Consider the following 12,970-nt stretch of genomic DNA (forward strand, 5'->3'; position numbering starts at 1 on the left):
GGTAGGACTGGTCATCTGTCTCTGAATCCTCCTCTGAGGAGCTATCCGCAACCAGCGAGATATGCGCTTCGTCAGATAGCATAGTCTGCTTTGAAGACCTTGTTTTCACTCCAGAATTTGCCATCACCGTGTCAAATGGCTGATGCACACGAAGAGCAGTTGAATGTAATAACTTTTTTGACAAATGTAATATGTAACCAAAAAAAGGATGGCCTAATATAATTTACATATAAGATGACTGGCTAAGCAGGATGGCATTGCAAAATTCACATATATGATGCCTGGCTAAACAAGATGGCGTTGCATAATTCACATAAACGATGAATAAACTAAACAGATGGCATTCGCACAAAGGATGTCTAAACTAAGCAGATGACATATTTGATGTATAAAGTAAGCAATGCAAGACACCATATGCATGATATAACCAACATCAGCATGCCAAGTTAGAGCGAAGACCTCAGGGGGTAAATAGGAGTTGTCTTCTCCTTCTGAATCCCCCTGAGAACAGATATCTTCCTCTCGATTACAATCCGAAATGCGTGGAGGGGGGGGGGGGCTGCCTTTGCGCCTACCATGGAGCGACGTGTGCATGAAATTTTATTGCCACACAAGGCTCGTCTCTTTTGCTCTACATGTTCAGTTCCATTGTTTACAATAACTGTCATGCATAGGAATAAAACATAGTGAGATTATGTAAGGAGTGCATGCAGAAATCCAGAGTGATGGTAGCAACCTGTGGATAGACCCAAAACCAATAATAGCAGACAGATAATGGCTTCAGTTAAAAAATACAGATAATGGCTTCTTTACTGTTTGTTTCCCACCCAACATGAAACTCATAGTAGACACCGGAGATTAACCAGATAGTAGATAGATACTATTGATAGCGGCCCCGATATGTACCCCACAACCATTTAAAAACTCAAGTTTGACCATTAGTTTGGAGCTGACTCAGAGCCTAATCGGTGAACAGGACGATAAAGTAGCATGTAATATTAAGCGATGCATAACGTAAGAAGACATGAAAGAGTGAGACCTCTCTTGCGGACCCGTGTAGTCCTCGAGGTCATCTGCTCGGTTGATGATGGTAGTGCAGTTTTCATGGCTGCCAGCGGCGGGGAAGAAGATCTGAGGCGGCGAAAGACAGTCTGGAGGCCGGATCCCTGCTGTGCTGGACCCTTCTGTCGTTGGAGCAGCTGAGCTGGGGTGGACGACGGCGCAGCAGGAGTGGGACAAACCACGCAAGGTTTTCTTTGACAACTATCTGTAAGAGAAGTAATTTTGTAAGGGCTCGTTTGAATTGGAGGATTCCAACAATGCAGGGATAGGAAATAGACATGAATAGGATAGGAATGCACGTGCAAAACAGAGAATTTAAAAACATAGGATTTCTGCCAATCTGGGTGTTTGATTCACAACAATTGGAAGATCACAGGATGCAAAGAAGCGTGGTGACATTAAGTCAAACCACAAGAAAATGTACGGTTATAATGCTATTATGGTACTATCTCTTAGTCTTGTGCTTCATGAATAGGAATTTGAAAAGGAGGACAAGTGAAAATTAAAATTCCTACATTTTTTCTTTCAAGGAGACACTAAAGGAACAAATCCGTGTGCTCAGTGGATAATATATATAACATGTAGAGTAAAAAAAGAGATGCAACAAGTGTAGAACCTCTTTGGCGAAGCCATGTCGATCTCAGCGTGATTGGGTTGGCCGGTGAGGATGCTCCAGCTGACTTGGCTGTCGGAGGAGGGGAAGAAGATCTTAGGCGTCTGGATATGGAGCCCGAGGTACTGCTCTGCTGTGATGGAGGGTTTCGTCGTTGGAGCAGCTCCGGTGAGTTGTACGACGCTGAGGCTGAAGCAGGACAAGAGAGAGAACGAACAACGTTAACCTGAGTGGAATTCTAATAGCATCTCAAATACATGACGTAAAATACATAACCACAAAGTGCTAGATGTAAAATACATCAGCCGCTCATCTCTGAACTTAACTGTCGAAACTGAACTTAACTGTCGAAACTGAATTTTGCTGTCGAAACTGAACACACTAGCAAGGTGAGGCTACACATCGGTCGACTGACTTTTCATCTCTGGTCAGTCGATTTTGCAGCCGTTGGATACGGAATCAAGGGCCTACGGTTCATCTTCAACCTCCACCCCCCTGAGCCGGCCAAACAGCAGCCCCCCGCCGCCCGCGGCCGGTGGTGCGCCGCCCCGTCCGCCTTGAAAACACTCCCCACCGCCGGTCCGCCGCCGCCCCGGCCATCCCTCTAGGCCACCCCGTGCCGAGCTTTTTCTCCGGTGATCCCCACGCCACCGCCCCGCCAATGCCCCGCCACCGCCGGCGACCACCGCCCCCATCCTGAACCCTAAGATAGATAGTGGGGTATCTCTCCGGCGAGCCCCCCTCCCCGTTGTGGCTGGTTCTTCCTTCACCCCGGCGAGCCCCCCCACCACCTGAAAATCGACTGACCCAAAAGTCGATTCAGTCGACTGAAGTGTAGCTAAATCGGAGCAGCATCGCAAGCAAGAGCAAGAGCGAGAGCAGCATCGCGAGCAAGAGCAATAGCAAGAGCAGACCAGGCAGGGGACCGAGAGCAAGAGTAGAGCAGTAGCACGAGTGAGAGCTAAAGCAGTAGCAGGTCCTACTGATGTGGACGTCGCCGCCGAGGGAGCAACGCCGTGGAGGAAGTGGCCGGCGACGCCGTCGTGGATGGAGCCGCGCCGTGTCGGCTCGGGACCGAGCGTCGGCAGCACCGTGAGATCGAATCAAGAAGAAAATGCGGCGATTAGTGTACAACCTCTTTGGTGGCGCCGATTAGGCCGCAGCTTCATCCAAGGAAACGGTGATGATGATGCTCTTCCGGTGGTGCAGGTGAAGACGGCGGTGTGGGAATGGAGGTGGCGCGAAAGACGAGGGGAACGTCGGGGCAGCTCCTTGGAGGTGGAGGACGGGGTGGCTGAACCAGCGGGATGATGAGATCGACGATGGATCCTCATCCGGTACGGTGGATGAGGGACGTCGAGGTGTTGCTGTGGACGACGTCGTCGGGGAAGAGGCTCTGGCTGGGTGGCGGACGAAGTAGGGTGTGAGGTTTCGTCGCGGGTTTTCGCGGCCTCGGTGTACGAATGGGTGGGCAGATGGGATGGCAGTGGGGAACCATGGCTTAGAGACGCGCTTGTCCGAAATGTGGGGTAAGTTACGGAAGTACCCCCACCGATTTGAGGCGGTTCTTTCGGTTCAGGGGTACCACGGGCATTTCGCGTGTCTGGATTTCACAGGAGGTGGGAGTTTTCGCGCGCGTTGTAATTTTGGAATAGCAAGGCGCGGGTTGAGATGGAGGGAGTTGTCAGAGCACAACGAGACAAAGATATATCTTAAATATTTCGGGCTAACAAGGCGCGGGTTGAAATTTCCGGACAAGCCTAACGTGTACTGTCCCAAATCAATGCGCCCTACAAATGTCATTCAAAACTTTGAATTCATGTTATGTTCAATTAAAATATTTCTCTACGTGTATAATGCATGCAACCTACTACTGAAATGAACGTTTTAGTGCATTCCAAACGTATATACTACTGCTTCAATATGAACTAAATTTGAATTCGTTTATCTATTTGAATAAGATCATCAGTAATGATTGTTGTGAAGTCAAAGCATTTGAATTCATTTCTCTGTTTTAATAAGATCTACAATCATCATTATTGTCAAGTTAAACCATCGTTTGTGTATTATCTTCATAGCACACCACGTGATTAGTCTCGAGTTACATATGAACTATGTGTACTCCTATATGAACTCCAACTAGATTTTTTGAATCCACTTTATTTTGATTTCAAATCACATTACATTTCTAGCTCTAGCTAGATCTTCATAATCTAAACCATGTCTCATATGTATAATGTGTTTATCACATTATGTATGGTGCCCCGCCCCCTACGCCTACAAGTATTTAGATGTGAGTTGCAAACACCACACATTACCACAAATTCAAATAAAATGTGAGAATGTTCGATATATAGTATTGTTTAGATTGTTTGATATTTAGTTGTAAGCTGCGAACGCCACACATTATCACAAATTCAAATAAAATGTGAGATTGTTTGATGTATAGTATGGTTTAGATTGTTCGGCATTTAGCTGTGAGTTGCAAACGCCATGCATTATCACGTTATGGTATAACATGTGCACATCACGTGTATGACCGCTATATTCATGCATGCAATTTTTAAAACACTATGATCTCCTATTCAAATATATGAATCCGCTTTCATATCAAATTATGATCTTTGTTAGTCTCTTACACCCACACAATCCTCTAACCTTTGTAGCTACCACTAACTTTCTCTCATGCATGCACATGCCCTCCTCGCCCTCCCCCTCCCTCGGCATTCTATCCACCTGGCACATTCATTTTTTTCTTTAGGTCGTTCTCCCAGAGTCTCCACAACTCCTTTCCGACACACACCGATCGATAAACCTCTCCAGCTGTGCCTGCCTACAACATACAAACACACCTTCAATCTCCTCCTTTATGTGTCCTTGCCTCGTGTCTCTCATACGGTCAGACACACGTGTAAACTCTTGCCCCTCTTTTCATCGCTCTCACAACCGCACACTCCTCCCCCTATCTAGCTAGTAGTTGGGCCTCTCGCACCACCTCCTAGCTCCATTCTCTCTGTCTATCCATCTTGCTGGGCCTTATTTGCCTCTAACAAATGGATGTACACCGACCGATCTCTCGCTATCCATATGTAGCTAGGTCCTTATAACTCGTTTTTACCCACACGTCAATCGATCTACCTGATTAGTTGTGTCTCTCCCTTCCTCCGACAAACAACAATTGATCTACCGATCTAGTTAGGTTTGCTTACCAAACACATGGTTCCCCTTCATAATCCATGGATGCGTCCCGACAGATCTATCACGCACAGGCACACACAGAAACACATCCCCACTCTTATTGATAACATTGCAGTTCCACCCTCAGTTTGTCTAGTAGGGCTCTCCCACCATCTTCGAGAAGCAACTCCATCACCCATCCAGCACTCTACCCCTCTCCCTCCCTCTCTCCCTCCTCTCTCTCTCTCTGTCCCATCATATTTCCCGTCCTTCAGTTATGTATGGATGTCGACCTATCTCCCTCAAGACATAGCTGGGTCTCTCCTTCTCAACACATATACGAGTCGTTCTACCTCTATAGTTAGGCCTCTGCCTACCCCTCCCACCACCCCCCTCCCCCCACACACACCGATACATCGAGCGCTCTAGTCATGTCCCCTTGCCACACACAAACTTGACGTGTGCCCTCTAACGTTCCGGTAGGCTAGTCGCCCTATATCTTTGACTTGTACACACAAACAATTTTGATGGCTCTCTTCATCGATCTCACACCCACCCACTTGATCCTCTCTTTGACTCTATCGATAGCTATGACCCATCCCTCTCTTCTCGTGGATTGCCCGACCCTCTATGTATGATATGGATAGGCCTCCATTTCACACACATTGCATGCAAATTTTTGTTTGAGATGTCATCGACACATATTCCCACAAATAATTCACGAAATCAACCCCCACCCCAAAACAAAAAACACTCACGAACTCGGTTTGTATCTCTCACACACACCCCATGTAGGTGGGGGACATGCACGAAGAGAAGAGGTGCATGCACGGTGCACGTACTCCCGTCTCTTTCCCAACCACACCCGCGCGGGTACACGGTGGAGCTCATTTCTGTACGAAAAAGGCAGCCCACGTGGTAATTTGGCACGTGTACTAGTTGTCCACTTGGTGGAGGGAGGATCGTCTACCACGGGTGAACAAACAAATTGCGACTTGACGTGTTATGTTAAATTAAAAAAAGAGGCAAACCATGTGGGGCCTACCTTAGAGGCAAGCCTCTATACACTGGAGTACTTTTGATGTGTCCCGTCAACTCGCAGAATGAGGAGAAGCTTGCTTAGTACGCCGTCTCCCCCGCCCACGGGCGCGGTGGCTCGCAGGATGAGGTGAAGCTTGCTTACCACGCCTTACACCCGCTCCCTCGCCCACGCGCGCGGTGGCTCGCAGCCCAAGGAGAAAATTTTACTACTCCCTCCGTTTACTCCTCGTCCCTACTACCTTGGTTATAGAGATTATACTATCATATTGTTTGGAATATATATGTCCTTTAGTAGATTTCAATATGAACTACTAGTACATACTCCAAACACTGATGTATATAGACGTATTTTAGAGTGTAGATTCACTCATTTTGCTTCGTATGTAGCACTCTCCCTTGCCACTTGACCCTCGCCCACGTGGTGGACGTGCAGCAATTCATTCGGTCTCATATAGCCAGAACGATATATACTGCACTACCATTATTGCTCGACTTCCCGAAGAGGAGAAGAGCCAATCGCAAGGTTAATATCTTGGAGATGCCAAGCGCAAGGTTATAGGAGAACGAGTAGTAGGTGCCGCGTCATTTATAAATAAAGTTTTTTTTCTTCAGTGCCACGTATGCAATATGATAGGTTCATATGGAGAGAAAAGGAAACCGCTCCACTATATACATAGTCGGGACGGGCCAGCCTACACGGTTGCTTGCTGGGGTTGCTCTCTTCACACTCTCTCACACAAAACGACTGTGGCCACATCTCTAACATCCCGGCGGATCATGTCCGCTTGGGGAAGGGGTGGATGCTTAGTGTAGATGCGGTGGTCATCGTCGATGGTGAAAAACCACTGTCGGCATGTCCCGATCAGGGGTCCCCGCCGTTCTCTCTCACAAAGCCAGTGAGGTTGCCTTCGTCCCTTGCTCACTGCCACGACGTGGGCAGTTGCCACCTCCCGCCGCCCTCCTCAAGGTTGAGCTACGTCCCTTAGGTACAACTCCCTTTACAGCCGGCTTGCACCACTGCTCCAGCTGACCACATCACTCCCTGTGGATATTTCTCTACTTCTTTGCCCCGCACATACCTCTACTGGCTTCTACGTACTGTATTTGTGATGAGTTTATGTCTCATCAACTAGTCCCAGTAATCTTATTCTAATCACGCTTGTTCAATTTCTTTGCCACAGGGATGCTCATCTCGATTTTGGTGAAACTGCACAAAATGATCCGATGGTCAAAAGGTTGCAAACTTCATTTATTAGGAAGCTCGAACGTTGCCAGCAAATTGAAGCCTGGTCAGGGTTCACGGTTCAAGGGCTAGGGACTGCATGGATCGTTTTTTTCTTTAGCTGCCTCCGTTCCAAAATAAGTGTCAACTTTAGTAGTAATACAACTTTGTACCAAAGTTTGCACAAAGTTGAGAAACTTATTTTGGAACGGAGGGAGTACATATTTGCTATGATCTGTCAATCATTGAGATGCAATAGCATGCATGTTAGTCTCCTTTGTATTTGATGAAATGTTGCAACGGGCAACCTTGGATGCAAGATACATGTAACAGAAGCTGGAAGCTTCATAGCATTGTACAAATTTATCTCGCTGATAAATTACAGTACGTACTATACTAGTACTTCCTCCGTTCCTAAATATAAGTCTTTGTAGAGATTTCACCATGAACCACATGCAGATCACTGAGCCTGCATGTTTTCACTGCTCTTGCACGCCTCCGCTGTAAGAATGGAGAAAATTGTAATCTAGTAGGTATACCTCCTTTCACCGAAAGCGTGGGACATCCAGCAGTCCTACGACCTCAGTAATAAAGACCAATGAGCCGTCAAATCACATAGACCCAACAGTAAGTTGGACGGACGAAGCAACCATCACTCTTGCGCCAGTGAGAGGTCGCGTCCGCTCTACCCGGGCATAAATGCAACACTGATTCTTTGGAGCGGTGCTGACCGTTTCGGGCGGGAAGCACGCGCGGGCGATGGAGGGGCTTTGGGTGGGCCAGGCTGGTCAGGAGCGGCCGTGGCAGCTGTCCGCATGTCCCTACTGGACACGCCCGGAAACGAGAGGATGCACCGACTCTCGCGGCTAAAATCGTACACTAAACAACATCTGTTTGTAGGAGTAGGTCGATCTGTCGCTCTCTCTAACACACACATGGTGTTAAACACACACGCACACACACATGCGCACATGCACGCACCTTGGTCCCGTTGCACCTTCTAACGTGACTTATTACACCTAGACAGAGGGAGTAGTAAGTATACAAGATACCATGGCACACTGACTTAAGTCGAATACAAGTGCCCAAAATTTGTGTGCATGTTATAATAAGGATTCAGGAATGTATAAAAGGTTATTTCCCTCTCGTTGAACATAATGGGAGGGTTGTGTAGCTGGTTAGCCTGTTCGCTCATCAAACTTGAGGTCTCGGGTTTGATAACTACACTTGAGCACAATTTGTGCCAGGAGGATTCTTTGACCGGTCAAAATGTTTTCTAGGGTTTGCACGCTTCACACTCTCTCTCCAGTATATATATACACGCTGGAGCCTCAGCGCTTGTAGTTGCTCTCTTCACACTCTCTCGCCCTCTCCAGATCTAAACAAGACTTTGTTGGCCTCTCTCTCCCCTCACTGCTGCTCAAAGAACTGGCAGGATCCGTCCGCCGGGAAGGGAAAGGAGGCTTAACGCTGTCGCCGTCGGCAAGGGACTACCGGTGCAGCTGTTCACTTTCCACCCAGCGGCGGCACGCTAGGGCCTCCGACCCCTTCTTCTTTGCCGCCGTCCTGTCGCCCGCCGAACCACGCCCCAAGAACCTTAAGGTATAATTTACTTACTCCATATGCATTGCTCTAGCTGCATGTATACCATGAATCTAGGACGCGGTTCAAAGAGGAAAGGAGTGGGAAAAGTTGTATATAGCATGAATCTCGAACGTGGTTCAAAGAGGAAATGAAGGGGGAAAGTTGTATAGCATTAATCTAGGACGTGGTTCAAAGAGGAAAGGAATGGGGGAAAGTAGTGGGGAAAGTTGTATCGCATAAATCTAGGACGTGGTTCAAAAAGGAAAGCAAGGGGCGAAAGTACTAGTTCAACAAGGAAAGGAAGGGACAAGGCTGTAGAGTTTGAGCAGGACTAGATTTGCTGCGCTCACATAGGGAAAGGCGTCTGATAACAAAACTGGGACCAACACGGACTGACACGGAGTTTTTTTAGTACCTACACCAAAATGTCCCTGTAAACAAACACCCTCTAATAATGCCGCTGCAAAATTGATGCAATGCCACAGTTAAAAGCAAATTACGTGTTTAACGAATTTCATTGTTAATATAATCTCTATGTTAATATTAATCAATGCCACCATTTGAGAAATGCTACTATCTTGCTTTCTTTCCAATTTAGATAAGGTAGATGCTTCTTTTTGTTGGCTTCTGTGTCATCCACTATTATTAACCACTAATTGTTTCCTTTGCACCTCTGTGTAAACAGGGTTATCGGCTTCACCTCGTTGCCATTGTGACCTTTTGTTGCACTGCACAAAACACTTTTGTTTTAAGAGTGTTTTGTGCAGTTCAACCAAAATGTCACACCAACAACGGTGCTTGATTGCTTGATCTTAGTGGAACTGCACAAGAGGAGATCTTACTTCCTATCCGTTAAGGCGAATTTGGTTCAGATCTTCTTCTGTGAGTTGTTTGAATTCCGCATCATGAGAGGTCAGTACTAGCCTTCTTTCACATGATTCTGTAGTGTGCATTCATATGTTGTGCTACTTGTATGATAATGTTGCTTGATTTTAGTGAACTGCACAAATGGAGACAAGACTTCCAATCTGTATGTGCATCGTAATATCCCATTGAGGTAGGATAAGGATATTTCACAACTGCTGGCCTGTATTTTGCCACTTTCATCAGAAAATTAAGTTTAGTACTATACTTGTGCTCCCTAATTGACATGCCAAATCTTACATTGAAGGCGAAGCTTGTTTGTTATTGAACCAAGTGATGAAGGGGAAGAACAAGGGGAAGAAAAACAAAAATCAACTCCCGGTGCTGTAATGAAGCACTGGAACTGTGATGGCACAAGTAATGATATAGTTTTACATCTTAATTTATTGCTATGGCTGGAACGAGAAATTGTTTTGCCACTGATTTGATGCCACTCTTAATGTAATATGTAATTATCTCTACTTGTGCAAACAGGGATCTTCTTTGAAGACACCATATATTTTAGTGGAACTGCATAGGAAGATGTTGGGAACATTAAACTAATCGAGGAGTATATAGTAAGCTTGGCCACCACCGTAGATGCTTCATCTGTATGCTCTACATAATAAGCCTCCTGACAAAGGTTGGTACTCGCCCACTGATTTCATCCATATGATTGAGCTTTGTCATCTCTATTGGTGTTGTGCTACTGTTTAGATACTGTCATGAAAAAGTGGTATTGTCCTTGAGAAGTGCTTCATCTGTGATGTTTTAAATATTTCCTTTCCTTTTTTCTGAGCAAACAGTGATGCTAGCATTTAGTAGTCCTCTTGTCATTGCACAATAGGATCATCTTCCTCTGAAGAAGAATATGGGGTACGTGAAGTGACTAGTTCCGATTATGCCAGGATGAAGAAGCCCTGTCTATCTTATCATCAGAAGGAGCAGTTGAAGGATGGTTACATTACTCCCCACAAGACCAAACTAACTTCAGCTCAGAAGGACTGACAAAATCTCCATTTTTTGCTGTTGTTCTAGGATTCTTTCTGGTGAGTTCCATTTTTCTAAAAGTGTGCTCTACATGGACCATGTATGTGCCTATTGAAACTGTCAATTCATAGTACAGTGTGCTCTATACTAATCACTTTTTTGTATTTGTGCAAACAGGGGTGCTCAGCTTGATTTCAATGGGAACTGCACACAATGTTCATGAATACATCGAATCATTCATTTCCACCACAAGAAAGGAGGTGCCGATAAGTTCAAGGCGTTGCAACATATAAGGGCGAAATCATACAAGCTACGCGTGAATTTGGTGGAACTGCACAAAAAGAACAGCTGGTTTATTTAGCACGAGGTGCCATGTCAATGTCCGAACTGATGGCAAACCCTGTCCATTCCACAATAACAGGCATTTGATATTTTGGAATGGGACAACCTTGTCAAATTTTGCTCATTGATTTTAGCAAGACACGCGTTTGATATTTTCGAATGGGACGCCCTTTGCTGTCAGCAGCGTCGATCAATTTTTTCTTTATTCTTTAGTTGTGAAGTAAATATTGCCTCTGACATGTGAGTCGCTGAGATGCATAATCATCGATTGTTTTGAATGTTCTCCATGGATTGTCAGGCCTGTGTGTTTGATTGCAATGTACAGAAACGCTAAAAAGCTGCTCAAACTCTTTGTACTCCTTCTGTTCCTTTTTACTTCGCATGTTGTGTAAGTGCATAATTTTTTTGTATAAGATTGGTCAAAATAGAGATACTTTGACTGCAGGCAAAACTTGTATGCAGACTAGAAAGGACCGGAGGGAGTACATGTGAAACTGCTGCAAACGAGCTGATCACCCTGGGAATAATGCTAGTACGTATTGTTTTGCATGTTCATCCAATGCCAGTGATACAGGAAGTTGAACTAATCGAAATAAATTCATTCATACACGGTCGGATTTCATATAAACATGTCGGATTTCATTACATTTCAACTATAAAGGGGTGCACTGGATGTATAATTAATTAACCGGCCTAGCTTGTCATAGCGATTAGGGCAACTAGGAGCCCAATGATCAGGATCACCACATGACAAACACCTTTCTTCTTGTCATTCTTCTTCTTGAAGTTCGTGTGTTGCACAGCCTTGTTCTTCCCATCAAACTTTGCTTTACCATCAAACTTGCCCTTATTCTTGAACTTGTGGGGCTGGAAGTTCTTCTGTACCATATTGGCACTAGATCCTCCCTCAATTCCTCAAGCATGTGTGTCCTTTGCTCTCGCCTTTTCTTCCACATCAAGAGTGCCAATGAGATCCACGAAGGAGGAAGCTTGGTGACGAAGGAGGTATAATTAATTAACCGAAGCTACCCACCTGTGTCCCGCTGAGCCGAACAGAAGCTTCAGTGACTTAACTGCAGGCGCAGTTACGTAACTGACATGTGGTCTGTTGGGCCCACATGTCAGTCAGCCAACTGCACCAGCAGTTAAGTAGAAGCAGCGTTATTCTCTAGCAGAACTCCCCGACTCCACGTCACCGCCAAGAAGCTAACTGGCCGTCAATGTCAACCCTCCTAGCTTGGCTTCAACAAGAGGGTAGCAGCGATGGCCTTACTTGGACCCGAGCGGCGGCGACCTACCGTGTTCTACTCTTCCTTATTTTCTGTGTGGCGCGGCCTCGTTGGCAGCGGGGCGGGGCCTCGGCGGAGCCGGCGATGTCCTCTATCTCATTGCCGACGGGCGGCGCCTCAGCGGAGCGGTGGAAATCCTCCCCCGCGTTGCCGGCAGGGTGGGGCCTCGGCTGACCCGACGATGTCCTCTGCCTCGTTGTTGGCGGGGCGGGGCCTCGGTGGAGCCGGTGGTGTCCTCTGCCTCATTGTTGGCGCCGTGGGGCCTCGGCGGAGCAGGGCCTTGTCAACGCCAGCGGAGCGGGGACTCGTCGGAGCCGGCATTGTCCTCTGCCTCGTCCTCGGTCTTGCCAACAGCGCCTCGCCCGCTTCATCGCCCTCTTTGCTAGCCTCTTTGTAGGCGGCCGCAGCCTCCACCACCCGCATGCTGTACCGCCAGCGCTCGAGGCGGCCCTTGCGAGCGGAGCGGTACGAGTCGAGCAGCGCCTCCTGCTCCGCCCGCTCCGCGACGATCTGCTCCTCCGCCCGCAGGTGCTCCTGGAGGAGATGGTGGTTGTAGGCGGCGTCGGCCTGCGCCTGCCAGAACTGCTCCTGATGCATCTGCCTCACACTGTCCATATATTGGGCACGGGCCTCGCCGATGGTCATGGTACAATGCACCGGCGAGGATGGCGCGGAGGAGGGGGTTGGCACCGGATTGTCGACTACCATGTTCTCCATTGGGACGTCGTCGTCCTCCGGCTGCCTGCC

Source organism: Triticum dicoccoides, chromosome 3A (genome assembly GCF_002162155.2).
Source record: "Triticum dicoccoides isolate Atlit2015 ecotype Zavitan chromosome 3A, WEW_v2.0, whole genome shotgun sequence".
In the NCBI taxonomy this organism is placed as follows: domain Eukaryota; kingdom Viridiplantae; phylum Streptophyta; class Magnoliopsida; order Poales; family Poaceae; genus Triticum; species Triticum dicoccoides.